Source organism: Lissotriton vulgaris, chromosome 3_1 (assembly GCF_964263255.1).
Source record: "Lissotriton vulgaris chromosome 3_1, aLisVul1.2, whole genome shotgun sequence".
In the NCBI taxonomy this organism is placed as follows: domain Eukaryota; kingdom Metazoa; phylum Chordata; class Amphibia; order Caudata; family Salamandridae; genus Lissotriton; species Lissotriton vulgaris.
Window position 1 is genome coordinate 1,290,545,612 of NC_141689.1, and position 14,333 is coordinate 1,290,559,944.

The window sequence follows — 14,333 nt, forward strand, 5'->3', positions numbered from 1 at the left end:
CCCATAACTGGTCCCAGGATACTTGTTTCCGGTCCAGGGAAGTTATGGCTTGATAGTTAGGGCTGGACTGTTGCCATGAGGCACAGGGTCAGGACTGATTTGCATATAGCTGTGTCTTAACTGGGGTGGCGAAGTAAGCTAGCGTAAGGATAAAAATTACTATTTCAACTCCAAGGATGCAACAGTAGGGAAAGCGTTGGATAGTGTAGGGAGTAAAATTACTATTCCTACTCCAGAGAGTGCAACAGTAGGGAAAGCGTTGGATAGAGGGTGGGTAAAAATTACTATTCCCACTCCAGTGAGTGCAACAGTAGGGAAAGCGTTGGATAGCATACTGGTAAAACTTACTATTCCCACTCCAGTGGGTGCAACTGTAGGAAAAGTGTTGGATAGTGTAGGGGGTAAAATTACTATTCCCACTCCAGAGAGTGCAACAGTAGGGAAAGCGTTGGATGGCGGGTGGGTAAAAATTACTATTCCTACTCCAATGAGTGCAACAGTAGGGAATGCGTTGGATAGTGTAGGGGGTAAAATTACTATTCCCACTCCGGAGAGTGCAACAGTAGGGAAAGCTATGGATAGCGTAGGGGGAAAAATTACTATTCCAACTCCAATGAGTGCAACAGTAGGCAATGCGTTGGATAGTGTACGGGGTAAAATTACTATTCCCACTCCAGAGAGTGCAACAGTAGGGAGAGCTTTGGATAGCGTAGGGGAAAAAATTACTCTTCCAACTCCAAAGGGTGCAACAGTAGGGAAAGCTTTGGATAGCGTAGGAGGGAAAATTACTATTCCAACTCCAAAAGGTGCAACAATAGGGAAAGCGTTTAATAACATAGATTTTTATTTTAACATACTTCTAAATAATGTTTATATTTGAAATAATGTATAATTAATTTTTCAAATACATCAACATCAATAAAAAACAATTAATAATTAATAAAACCAATTACATTTGAATAAATATTTGACAATGAATTAACAACAGACACCAATAAATAATAATTATTAAATATTACTCACCAAATAATAAATATTAAAGAATACATTATTTATCATAACAATAACATATTATTTACATTTAAATCAATATTAAAAATTGAAATACAATAGAAAAATTATTATTTTTTTTAAAAAAGTTTAACAATTAATGAAAAAAAATTCTAGTTATTAATTTTTTTTTTACAAAGTACAAATATTAATTGACAATTTGAAAAATAATTATCTATTAAAATATTTAATTACCAATTAAAAATTATTTAATACATTCATTATCCATAACTAAAAATGTAAAAATAATTTAATATTTACTATAAAATTACTTTCCACCCAATACCCCTATAAACCCACAACACGCTCAGGTACTAAAACATAACATTTAATTAAAATTAACATTAATTACCTATTAAATATTTAATTTATCAATTAAAATAATTATTTGCCAATTAACAATCAATTACAAAATAAATTATACATATTTTCTTTTATTAATTACAATTAAATTACTTCCCACCCTATTCCCCTATAAACCCACAACCCGCTCCGGTACTAAAACATAACATTTAAATAAAATTAACATTAATTACCAATTATATAATTAATTTATCAAATAAATAATTAATTGCCAATTAATAATTTATTACAAAATAAATGATACCTAAAAAAATATTTTATTATTTACAATTAAATTACTTCCCACCCTATTCCCCTATAAACCCACAACCCGCTCCGGTACTAAAACATAAAATTTACTTATAAATAAATGTATTAATATATAAAATTAATACACATATAATATAAATTATTTTAAATACTTAACTAAAACATATAACACATGCATAATAAAAAACACAAAAAATAATACAAATATCGATATTAGTGTCATCGAAATTAGTTAAATCGATATATATGCTATCGGTATTACTAACTTCAATATTACATACATCGATATAAAGAATTTCGATATTACTTACCTTAGGGTCGATATTCTGTCCAACGATATTCTTGACATCGATATTCTGCACCTTTGAAATTTCAAACACGATATTTTGGTAGGTCGAAATTTAAAACTCAATATTTTGACTGTGTACCATTGGTGTTTGCTTTGTTTGCCGTATGTAGGCAGGGTATGCCCTGATGCGGGTCCCTTGCTCACTTTGCCACTGGATTTTACCTAGCCTGGCTGATGATGGCTGGCAGCCCAAAATCGGTCCCAGGATGCTTCTTTCCAGTCCAGGGAAGAAATGGCTTTTCAGTTAAGACTGGACTGTTCCCTTGAAGCACAGGGTCAAGACAGATTTGCATATAGCTGTGTCTGAACTGGGGTGGCGAAGTAAGCTAAAGAATGATGATGGATTGAACCCAGATCTGTGACTGGAGGTGAGTGTCTGAAAAGTTTAAGCGCTACATCCATCATCTCCTTGTGTTTGCTTTGTTCGCCCTCATTTGGCAGGGTATGCCACAACGTGGTTAATTTGCTCACTTTGCCACTGGATTCAAGCTAGCCTCGCTGATTAGGGATCTTAGCCCGAAACCGGTCCCGGGATGCTTGTTTCTGGTCCAGGGAATACATGGCTTAGCAGTTTGAGCTGGACTGTTCCAATCAAGCACAGGGTTAGCACTGATTTTCATATAGCTGTGTCTATATTGGGGTGACTATGTGAGCTAAAGAACGATGATGGATTAAACCCAGATCTCTGACTCAGGGTTAGTCTATGAAAAATGTCAACACTCAGTTCATCATCTCCTGGTGTTTTGTTTGTTCGCCCTAAGTTGGCAGGGTATGCCCAGACGTGACTCCCTTGCTCACTTTGCCACTGGATTCAAGCTAACCTTAATTATGAGCCCAGAATGTTTGTTTCTGGCCCAGGGAAGACATGTCTTGGCATTTCACTCTGGACTGTTCCCTTGAGGGACAGGGTCAAGACTAATTTGCATATAGCTGGTTCTGAAATGGAGTGGCGAAGTAAACTAAAGAACAATGATGGACTCAACCCTATTCTGTGACTGGGGGTGAGTGTCTGATAGGTTTAAGTGCTCTGTCTATCATCTCCTTGTGTTTGCTTTGTTCACCCTAAGTTGGCAGGTTATGCCCAGACGTGGGTACTTGCTGACTTTCTCACTGGACATGCTAGCCTTGCTGATGAGGGCTGTTAGCCCAAAACCGGTCCCAGGATGCCTGTTTCCAGTCCAAGAGAAACATAGCTTGGCAGTTTGGGCTGGACTGTTCCCAGGAGGCACATAGTCTTGACAGATTTGCATATACCTGTCTCTGAACTGGGGTGGGAAAGTAAACTAATGAACAATGATGGATTCATCAAAGATCTGTGACTGGGTTGAAGCGCTCCGTCCATGATCTCCTTGTGTTTGCTTTGTTTTCCCTAAGTTGGCAGGTGAAACCCAGGCGTGGGTCCCTTTGTCACTTTGCCTGAATTAAAGCTAGCCTGGCTGATGAGAGCTGTTAGCCCAAAACTGGTCCCAGGATGCTTGTTTGCGGTCCAGGGAAAACATGACTTGGCAGTTGAGCTGAACTGTTCCCAGGAGGCACAGGGTCAAGACTGATTTGCATATAGCTGTGTCGGAACTGGGATAGTGAGGTGAGCTACAGAACGATGATTGATTCAACCCGATCTGTGACTAGGGATGAGTGTCTAAAAAGTTTAAGCGCTCTGTCTATCATCTCCTTGAGTTTGCTTTGTTCGTCCTGAGTTGGCAGGGTATGCCTAGATGTGGGTCCCTTGCTGAATTAGCCAATGGATTCAAGCTAGCCTGGCTGATGAGGGCTGTTAGCCCGAATCTGGTCCCAGGATGCTTACTTATGGTCCAGGGAAGCCATGGCTGGCAGTTCGGGCTGGACTGTTCCCTTGAGGCACAGGGTCAAGACTGATTTGCATATAGCTGTCTCTGAACTGGAGTGGCGAAGTGAGCTAAAGAACGATGATGGATTCAATTCAGTTCTGTGTCTGGGGTTGAATGTCTGAAAAGTTTAAGCGCTCCATCTATCATCTTCTTGTGTTTGCTTTGTTCGCCGTAAGTTGGCAGGTTATGCCCAGACGTGGGTCCCTTGCTCACTTTGCCACTGGATTCAATCTAGCCTTGCTGATGAGGGCTGTTAGCCCAAACAGGTCTCAGGATGCCTGTTTCTGGTCCAAGAAAACATAGCATGGCAGTTTGGGCAGGACTGTTCCCAGGAGGCAAGGGTCATAACTGATTTGCATATACCTGTCTCTGAACTGGTGTAGCAAAGTAAGCTAAAGAACGATGATGATTCAATACAGATCTGTGACTGGGGTTGAATGTCTGAAAAGATTAAGTGCTCCATCCATCATCTCCTTGTGTTTGCTTTGTTCGCTCTAAGTTGGCAGGGTATGCCTAGATGTGGGTCCCTTGCTCACTTTGCCACTGGATTCAAGCTAACCTGGCTGATGAGGGCTTTTAGCCCAAAACCGGTCCTAGGATGCTTGTTTGCCGTCCAGGGAAAACTTGGTTTGGCTGTTGGGCCGAACTGTTCCCAGGAGGCACAGGGTAAAGCCTTATTTGCATATAGCTGTGTCTGGACTGGGGTGGTAAGAGAGCTAAAGAAAGATAATTGATTAAATTGTGATCTGTGACTAGGGCAGAGTGTCTGAAAAGTTTAAGCGCTCTGTCCATCATCTCCTTGTGTTTGCTTTGTTTGCCATAAGTTGGATGTTTATGCCTAGACGTGGGCCCCTTGGTCACTTAGCCAATGGATTCAATCTGGCCTGGCTGATCAGGGCTGTTAGCCCGAATCCTTTCTCAGGATGCTTATTTCTGGTCAAGGGAAGACATGGGCTGGCAGTTTGGGAAGGACTGTTTCCATGAGGTACACAGTCAAGACCGGTTTGCAAATAGCTTTGTTTGAACTGGGGTGGCGAAGTGAGCTAAAGAACGATGATGGATTCAACCCAGTTCTCGGACTGGGGGTGAGTGTCTGAAAAATCTGAGCTCTCCATTCATCATCTCCTTGTATTTACTTTTTTCTCCCTAAGTTGGCAGCCTGTGCTCAGATGTGAGTCCCTTGCTCACTTTGCCACTTGATTCAAGCTAGCCTGGCTGATGAAGGTTGTTAGCTCAAAACCGGTCCTTGGATGCTTGTTTCCGGTCCAGGGAAGGCATGGGTTGACAGTTCAGGCTGGACTCTTTCCATGAGGCACAGGGTCAAAACTGATTTGCATATAGCTGTCTCTGAACTGGAGTGGTGAAGTGAGCTAAAGAACGATGATGGATTCAATTCAGTTCTGTGTCTGGGGTTGAATGTCTGAAAAGTTTAAGCGCTCCATCTATCATCTTCTTGTGTTTGCTTTTTTCGCCGTAAGTTGGCAGGTTATGCCCAGACGTGGGTCCCTTGCTCACTTTGCCACAGGATTCAATTTAGCCTTGCTGATGAGGGCTGTTAGCCCAAACAGGTCTCAGGATGCCTGTTTCTGGTCCAAGAAAACATAGCATGGCAGTTCGGGCTGGGCTGTTCCCAGGAGGCAAGTGTCATGACTGATTTGCATATACCTGTCTCTGAACTGGTGTAGAAAAGTAAGCTAAAGAACGATGATGATTCAATACAGATCTGTGAGTGGGGTTGAATGCCTGAAAAGATTAAGTGCTCCATCCATCAACTCCTTGTGTTTGCTTTGTTCGCTCTAAGTTGGCAGGGTATGCCTAGATGTGGGTCCCTTGCTCACTTTGCCACTGGTTTCAAGCTAACCTGGCTGATGAGGGCTTTTAGCCCAAAACCGGTCCCAGGATGCTTGTTTGCCGTCCAGGGAAAACTTGGTTTGGCTGTTGGGCTGAACTGTTCCCAGGAGGCACAGGGTAAAGACTTATTTGCATATAGCTGTGTCTGAACTGGGGTGGTAAGAGAGCTAAAGAAAGACAATTGATTAAATTGTGATCTGTGACTAGGGCTGAGTGTCCGAAAAGTTTAAGCGCTCTGTCCATCATCTCCTTGTGTTTGCTTTGTTTGCCATAAGTTGGATGTTTATGCCTAGACATGGGCCCCTTGCTCACTTAGCCAATGGATTCAATCTGGCCTGGCTGATCAGGACTGTTAGCCCGAATCCTTTCCCAGGATGCTTATTTCCGGTCAAGGGAAGACATGGCTTGGCAGTATGGGAAGGACTGTTTCCATGAGGTACACACTCAAGACCAGTTCGCAAATAGCTTTGTTTGAACTGGGGTGGCGAAGTGAGCTAAAGAACGATGATGGATTCAACCCAGTTCTCTGACTGGGGGTGACTGTCTGAAAAATCTGAGCTCTCCATTCATCATCTCCTTGTATTTACTTTCTTCTCCCTAAGTTGGCAGCTTGTGCTCAGATGTGAGTCCCTTGCTCACTTTGCCACTTGATTCAAGCTAGCCTGGCTGATGAAAGTTGTTAGCTCAAAACCAGTCCTTGGATGCTTGTTTCCGGTCCAGGGAAGGCATGGCTTGACAGTTCAGGCTGGACTCTTACCATGAGGCACAGGGTAAAAACTGATTTGCATATAGCTGTCTCTGAACTGGAGTGGCGAAGTGAGCTAAAGAACGATGATGGATTCAATTCAGTTCTGTGTCTGGGGTTGAATGTCTGAAAAGTTTAAGCGCTCCATCTATCATCTTCTTGTTTTTGCTTTGTTCGCCGTAAGTTGGCAGGTTATGCCCAGACATGGGTCCCTTGCTCACTTTGCCACTGGATTCAATCTAGCCTTGCTGATGAGGGCTGTTAGCCCAAACAGGTCTCAGGATGCCTGTTTCTGGTCCAAGAAAACATAGCATGGCAGTTCGGGCTGGACTGTTCCCAGGAGGCAAGGGTCATGACTGATTTGCATATACCTGTCTCTGAACTGGTGTAGAAAAGTAAGCTAAAGAACGATGATGATTCAATACAGATCTGTGAGTGGGGTTGAATGTCTGAAAAGATTAAGTGCTCCATCCATCATCTCCTTGTGTTTGCTTTGTTCGCTCTAAGTTGGCAGGGTATGCCTAGATGTAGGTCCCTTGCTCACTTTGCCACTGGATTCAAGCTAACCTGGCTGATGAAGGCTTTTAGCCCAAAACCGGTCCCAGGATTCTTGTTTGCCGTCCAGGGAAAACTTGGTTTGGCTGTTGGGCTGATCTGTTCCCAGGAGGCACAGGGTAAAGACTTATTTGCATATAGCTGTGTCTGAACTGGGGTGGTAAGAGAGCTAAAGAATGACAATTGATTACATTGTGATCTGTGACTAGGGCTGAGTGTCCGAAAAGTTTAAGCGCTCTGTCCATCATCTCCTTGCGTTTGCTTTGTTTGCCATAAGTTGGATGTTTATGCCTAGACGTGGGCCCCTTGCTCACTTAGCCAATGGATTCAATCTGGTTTGGCTGATCAGGGCTGTTAGCCCGAATCCTTTCTCAGGATGCTTATTTCCGGTCAAGGGTAGACATGGCTTGGCAGTTTGGGAAGAACTGTTTCCATGAGGTACACAGTCAAGACCGGTTTGCAAATAGCTTTGTTTGAACTGGGGTGGCGAAGTGAGCTAAAGAACGATGATGGATTCAACCCAGTTCTCTGACTGGGGGTGAGTGTCTGAAAAATCTGAGCTCTCCATTTATCATCTCCTTGTATTTGCGTTCTTCTCCCTAAGTTGGCAGCCTGTGCTCAGATGTGAGTCCCTTGCTCACTTTGTCACTTGATTCAAGCTATCCTGGCTGATGAAGGTTGTTAGCTCAAAACCGGTTCTTGGATGCTTGTTTCCAGTCCAGGGAAGACATGGCTTGACAGTTCAGGCTGGACTCTTTCCATGAGGCACAGGGTCAAAACCGATTTACACATAGCTGTCTCTGAACTTGGATGGCGAGTGAGCTAAAGAACTATGATGGATTCAACTCAGTACTGTGACTGTGGGTGACTGTCTGAAAAGTTTAAACTCTCTGTTGATCATCTCCTTGTGTTTATTTTATTTGGCCTAAGTTGGCAGGGTATGCCCAGATATGAATCCCTCGCTTCCTTTGCCACTGGATTCAAGCTAACCTGGCTGATAAGGGATGTTAGCCCATAACCGGTCCCAGGATACTTGTTTCCAGTCCAGGGAAGACATGGCTTGGCAGTTAGGGCTGGACTGTTCCCATGAGGCACTGGGTCAGGACTGATTTTCAAATAGCTGTGTCTGTATTGGGGTGACTATGTGAGCTAAAGAACGATGATGGATTAAACCCAGATCTCTGACTCGGGGTTAGTCTATAAAAAATGTCAACGCTCATTCCATCATCTTCTTGTGTATGCTTTGTTTGCCCTAAGTTAGCAGGGTATGCCCAGGCATTACTCCCTTGATCACTTTGCCACTGGATTCAAGCTAGCCTTGTTGATGAGCCCAGAATGCTTATTTATGGCCGAGGGAAGACATGTCTTGGGATTTCAGGCTGGACTGTTCCCTTGAGAGACAGGGTCAAGACTAATTTGCATATAGCTGGTTCTGAAATGGAGTGGCGAAGTGAGCTAAAGATCAATGATGGACTCAACCCAATTCTGTGACTAGGGGTGAGTGTCTGATAAGTTTAAGCGCTCTGTCCATCATCTCCTTGTGTTTGCTTTTTCACCCTAAGTTGGCAGGTTATGCCCAGACGTGTGTACTTGCTGGACATGCTAGCCTTGCTGATGAGGGCTGTTAGCCCAAAACCGTTCACAGGATGCTTGTTTCGGTCCAGGGAAGACATGGCTTGGCAGTTGGGCTGAACTGTTCTCAGGAGGCACAGGGTCAAGACTGATTTGCATATAGCTGTGTCTGACCTGGGATGGTGAAGTGAGCTAAAGAACGATGTTTGATTCAACCCAGATCTGTGACTAGGGCTGAGTGTCTAAAAAGTTTAAGCGCTCTGTCCATCATCTCCTTGTTTTTGCTTTGTTCGCCCTGAGTTGGCAGGTTATGCCTAGATGTGGGTCCCTTGCTGAATTAGACAATAGATTCTATCTAGCCTGGCTGATCAGGGCTGTTAGCCCGAATCCAGTCCCAGGATGCTTATTTCCGGACAAGGGAAGACATGGCTTGGCAGTTTGGGATGGACTGTTCCCATGAGGTACACAGTCAAGACAGGTTTGCAAATAGCTTTGTCTGAGCTGGGGTGGCGAAGTGAGCTAATGAACGATGATGGATTCAACCCAGTTCTCTGACTCGGGGTGAGTGCCTGAAAAATCTGAGCTCTCCATCTATCATCTCCTTGTATTTGCTTTCTTCTCCCTAAGTTGGCAGGCTGTGCTCAGATGTGAGTCCCTTGCTCACTTTGGCACTTGATTCAAGCTAGCCTGGCTGATGATGGATGTTAGCTCAAAACCGTTCACTGGATGCTTGTTCCTGGTCCAGGGAAGACATGGCTTGACAGTTCAGTCTGAACTGTTTCCATGAGGCACAGGGTCAAGACTGATTTACACATAGCTATCAATGAACTGGGGTGGCGAGTGAGCTAAAGAACTATGCTGGATTCAACCCAGTTCTGTGACTGGGGGTGAGTGTCTGAAAAGTTTAAGCACTCCGTTGAGTATCTCCTTGTGTTTATTTTATTTGGCCTAAGTTGGCAGGGTATGCCCAGATGTGCGTCCCTTGCTCACTTTGCTACTGGATTCAAGCTAGCCTGGCTGTTAAGGGCTGGTATCCCAAAACTGGTCCCAGGATGCTTGTTTCCGGTCCAGGGAAGACATGGCTTAGCAGTTAGGCTGGCCTGTTCCCAGGAGGCACAGGATCAAGACTGATATGCATATAGCTGTGTCTGAACTGAAATGGCGAAGTAAGCTAAGAACGATGATGGATTCAACTCAGATCTGTGATGGGGTGAGTGTCTGAAAAGTTTAAGCACTACGTCCATCATCTCCTTGTGTTTGCTTTGTTCGTCCTCATTTGGCAGTGTATGCCACAACGTGGTTCCCTTGCTCAATTTGCCACTGGATTCAAACTAGCCTGGCTGATGAGGGCTGTACGCCCGAATCCGGACCCAGGATGCTTATTTACGGTCCAGGGAAGACATGGCTTGGCAGTTGGGCTGAACTGTTCCCAGGAGGCACAGGGTCAAGTCTGATTTGCATGTAGCTGTGTCTGAACTGGAATGGTGAAGTGAGCTAAAAAACGATGATTGATTTAACCCAGATCTGTGACTAGAGCTGAGTGTCTAAAAAGTTTAGGTGCTCTGTCCATCATCCCCTTGTGTTTGCTTTGTTCGCCCTGAGTTGGAAAGGTATGCCTAGATGTGGGTCCCTTGCTGATTTAGCCAATGGATTCAAGCTAGCCTGGCTGATGAGGGCTGTTAGCCCAAAACCGGTCCCAGGATGCTTATTTCCGGTCCAGGGAAGACATGGCTTGGCAGTTTGGGATGGACTGTTCCCATGAGGCACACAGTCAAGACAGGTTTGCACATAGCTGTGTCTGAACTGGGGTGGCAAAGTGATCTACAGAACGATGATGGCTTCAACCCAGACCTGTGACTGGGGGTGAGTGTCTGAAAAGTTTAAGTACGCCGTCCATCATCTCCTTGTGTTTGCTTTGTTCGCACTAAGTTGGCAGGCTATGCCCAGAAGTAGGTCCCTTGCTCACTTTGCCACTGGATTCAAGCTAGCCTGGCTGATGAGGGCTGTTAGCCCAAAACAGGTCCTTAGATGCTTGTTTCCGGTCCAGGGAAGGCATGGCTTTGTAGTTCAGGCTGGACTGTTTCCATGAGGCACAGGGTCAAGACTGATTTACAGATAGCTGTCTCTGAACTGGGGTGGTGAAGTTAGCTAAAGAACGATGATGGATTCAACCCAGATCTCTGACTGGGGGTAATTGTTTGAAAAGTTTTAGCGCTTGGTCCATCATCTCCTTGTGTTTATGAAAATAATTCCATACCATCTCTTATTACGATATATTGTTGGAAAAGCATAGCCACAAACATTCAAACAACAAGTGTAGACAATTCCCGTAAATAATACAATTTGTGCAATTTTTAATTTTGTAAAGACACTAATAGTAATAAAAACCACATTCTCGGTTCATTGTAAAATGTATCAAATAAAATAAAGTGCAGAGTACATTGTGTAGAATAGTTGTTTCAGGGACAAAGAGGTAAGTTTTTTTCCCCATACCTTTCTGCGGAGACCAGGATATGTACAAAATCCCCTATAATTCTCGTGAGGAGGAATCTATAATAGAGAATGGCACATAAGAGTGCACCAAGGGCTTCTTCACATCCACATTAATTTTTGTTTCTGTGCATTTCCGCAAAAAAAATTTGGGCATATCATTTACACAAAGATTACCATTTCCTGACATGAGAAAGATCTCAGATTTTCTTTGAAATCAAAATATTTCTTGATATATTTAAACCAAGGTATTTGTATTGCTTGTTCAATAGCCAAACAATCAAACTACTATAATCAAGCGGTTAAGCTCAGTTTCTTATTTGGCCAAGATGGAAAACCAGTGAGAAACTGGGAACAACTGAAAATGATCTGTGAAATAGGGAATCCATAATCAATTTTGACAAATAAAATTAGACATGCTTTTAGGGGCACACAGAAGTTTGTGTAAAAAGGCGTTCTCAAGCAGCGGTAACATTCTACCTGTTATATATCTGCAATTCTGCCTTATATTTTGCAATGGAAATCAGTGTGCTCAGGAAACTTAAAACGCAATCAATGGTTCTTTTCAAATACCAGTGGCGTAGCAAGGAGGTGGCAGACCACCCCGGGGAACACGAGTTTTGAGGTCTGCATTCTTTACCCCCCACACACACACACTTGTACCTACTGTGGAAATCACAAGCCCCTCTTTACATACGGCCGTTGCAGGAATCTGCCAGCAGCCCCCCTCCAAAACCCCCCTCCCCCCACACACACCCTCCTCCACTGCTCTTACAGTTTTAGCTACGCCACTGCTCATTGCTGTCCTCTAACTGTACTCCAAATATTACTTCTCATTGCGAGTGGAAGTGGTCACCCAAGGCACTGAAAGGTTTTTTCAGGTCTCGCCTGCGTAGGCTGCGTAGGCTGCGTAGGCTGCTTAGGCTGCGAATGCGCAGTCTCACTAGGGAGATTTTATGTTTAAGAGTAACTTCATTACCCAGAAGTCCCTGCAAGACCGACGGATAGCTTCCGGTCCGCTCTCCCTGCTGGCCTGCCTCCCGCCCATCAAAGACTTTTAAAAGTGTTCCTGCCCTTTAGCGCGCGGGACGCTTACTTACTTAAACGGAGGTTCCTGGCTTCACTAGCGAAGCACAGTAGTGCACCAGCCCACCAGCCCAGCAGCGCACCAGCAACTTTCACTAGCAGGCTTTAAGACCCGCCCCTCTTTCACATTGGCCGGCTACACCATTTATGGTAAACGGTGGCCAGTCATTGGGAAAGAGGTTAGTGTGAAGTACAATTTTCTCTTTGTCAGACGGCCCACTTGGGTGGGCTCATCTGACTTACTTCTGCCGTTATAGGTTTCTTATCTTTATGGGGCCAAACACATGGCCCCATAAAGATAAGAAACCCTTTACTTCAGATGCTCTATTGCATCGCTACATTCTGCAGCGAAAAAGAAGAGGAAATGTATCCCGATGCCCATTACAACCGGCTGGCGACTATGGAAGGCATGACTACAAAATGTGTAGGCGTAGACGAAATACTTCAAAAATATGGGCTGTGGCAATGTTTTTCAAAATGAGACGTCCATCTTGAAAAGGCATTGTGGTGACATAAACAGCACGTTAAGATAAAACAAACGTCTCATACACCACGCTTACTTACTTAAACGGAGGTTCCTGGCTTTACTAGCGAGGCACAGTAGTGCACCAGCCCACCAGCCCAGCAGCGCACCAGTCCACCAGCCCACTTCTCGCCGCACCCGCTTCGCGGGTGCCGCTTCGTCTGTGGGTGTTGGTGGCAACATCATCTGGGAGGAGCATTATTGGACTCAGGCGGCAAGGCGGTAAGGGGCGCGAGGCACCAGCGGGGCTGCGAGCGTGCGGGGACTTCATTACCCAGAAGTCCCTGCAAGACCGACGGATAGCTTCCGGTCCGCTCTCCCTGCTGGCCTGCCTCCCGCCCATCAAAGACTTTTAAAAGTGTTCCTGCCCTTTAGCGCGCGGGACGCTTACTTACTTAAACGGAGGTTCCTGGCTTCACTAGCGAAGCACAGTAGTGCACCAGCCCACCAGCCCAGCAGCGCACCAGTCCACCAGCCCACTTCTCGCCGCACCCGCTTCGCGGGTGCCGCTTCGTCTGTGGGTGTTGGTGGCAACATCATCTGGGAGGAGCATTATTGGACTCAGGCGGCAAGGCGGTAAGGGGCGCGAGGCACCAGCGGGGCTGCGAGCGTGCGGGGACTTCATTACCCAGAAGTCCCTGCAAGACCGACGGATAGCTTCCGGTCGCTCTCCCTGCTAGCCCGCCCCCCGCCCATCAAAGGCTTTTAAAAGTGTTCCTGCCCTTTAGCGCGCGGGACGCTTACTTACTTAAACGGAGGTTCCTGGCTTCACTAGCGAGGCACAGTAGTGCACCAGCCCACCAGCCCAGCAGCGCACCAGTCCACCAGCCCACTTCTCGCCGCACCCGCTTCGCGGGTGCCGCTTCGTCTGTGGGTGTTGGTGGCAACATCATCTGGGAGGAGCATTATTGGACTCAGGCGGCAAGGTGGTAAGGGGCGCGAGGCACCAGCGGGGCTGCGAGCGTGCGGGGACTTCATTACCCAGAAGTCCCTGCAAGACTGACAGATAGCTTCCGGTCCGCTCTCCCTGCTGGCCCGCCCCCCGCCCTTTACGCCCCCTACATTACAACATCTTACTCCCACAGCGCGGGACGCAGCCCGGGCGAAGACTGGGCAAAGACAGGGCCGTTTGAGGCCGTTCGAGGACGGCAGAGGACGGCCCTGGCCCAGAACCCCAGCATTTTCTTCTTCATTCTACGTAAGGTAGGCGGACCAGTGATTCTCATCTTACACTTCAATATAGAGCGGCCGGCCACAAGATTGACTATCTACTTTCTGTGAGGGCCACTTTGCTGTACTTGGCTTCATATCGCAGATGTCCACCATGCGCAATAGAACTAGAAGCAATACCAAAAAAGCTATGGCCGTGGCACAAGTGACCGGTCCTATAGATCATTTCATCTCCCGGGTCAATGAAACCATCGACAAGAGCATTATCCTGTTGGAAAAAAGAGTCTCCTTGGATCTCATGAACGCTAAACGCTCATCTCTGGGCTCCCTTGCAACTGCAAGCTCTCCTTCCCACCAGGCCTTAAATAATTGTTCCTTACCCCTACCCCTAACAGCTGTCGCCATGCTTACTGTCCCGAACGCTGTCGACTTATCAGTGACTCAATCAGACTCTGATCTGTCATATGTTGACCTTGAGGCTAC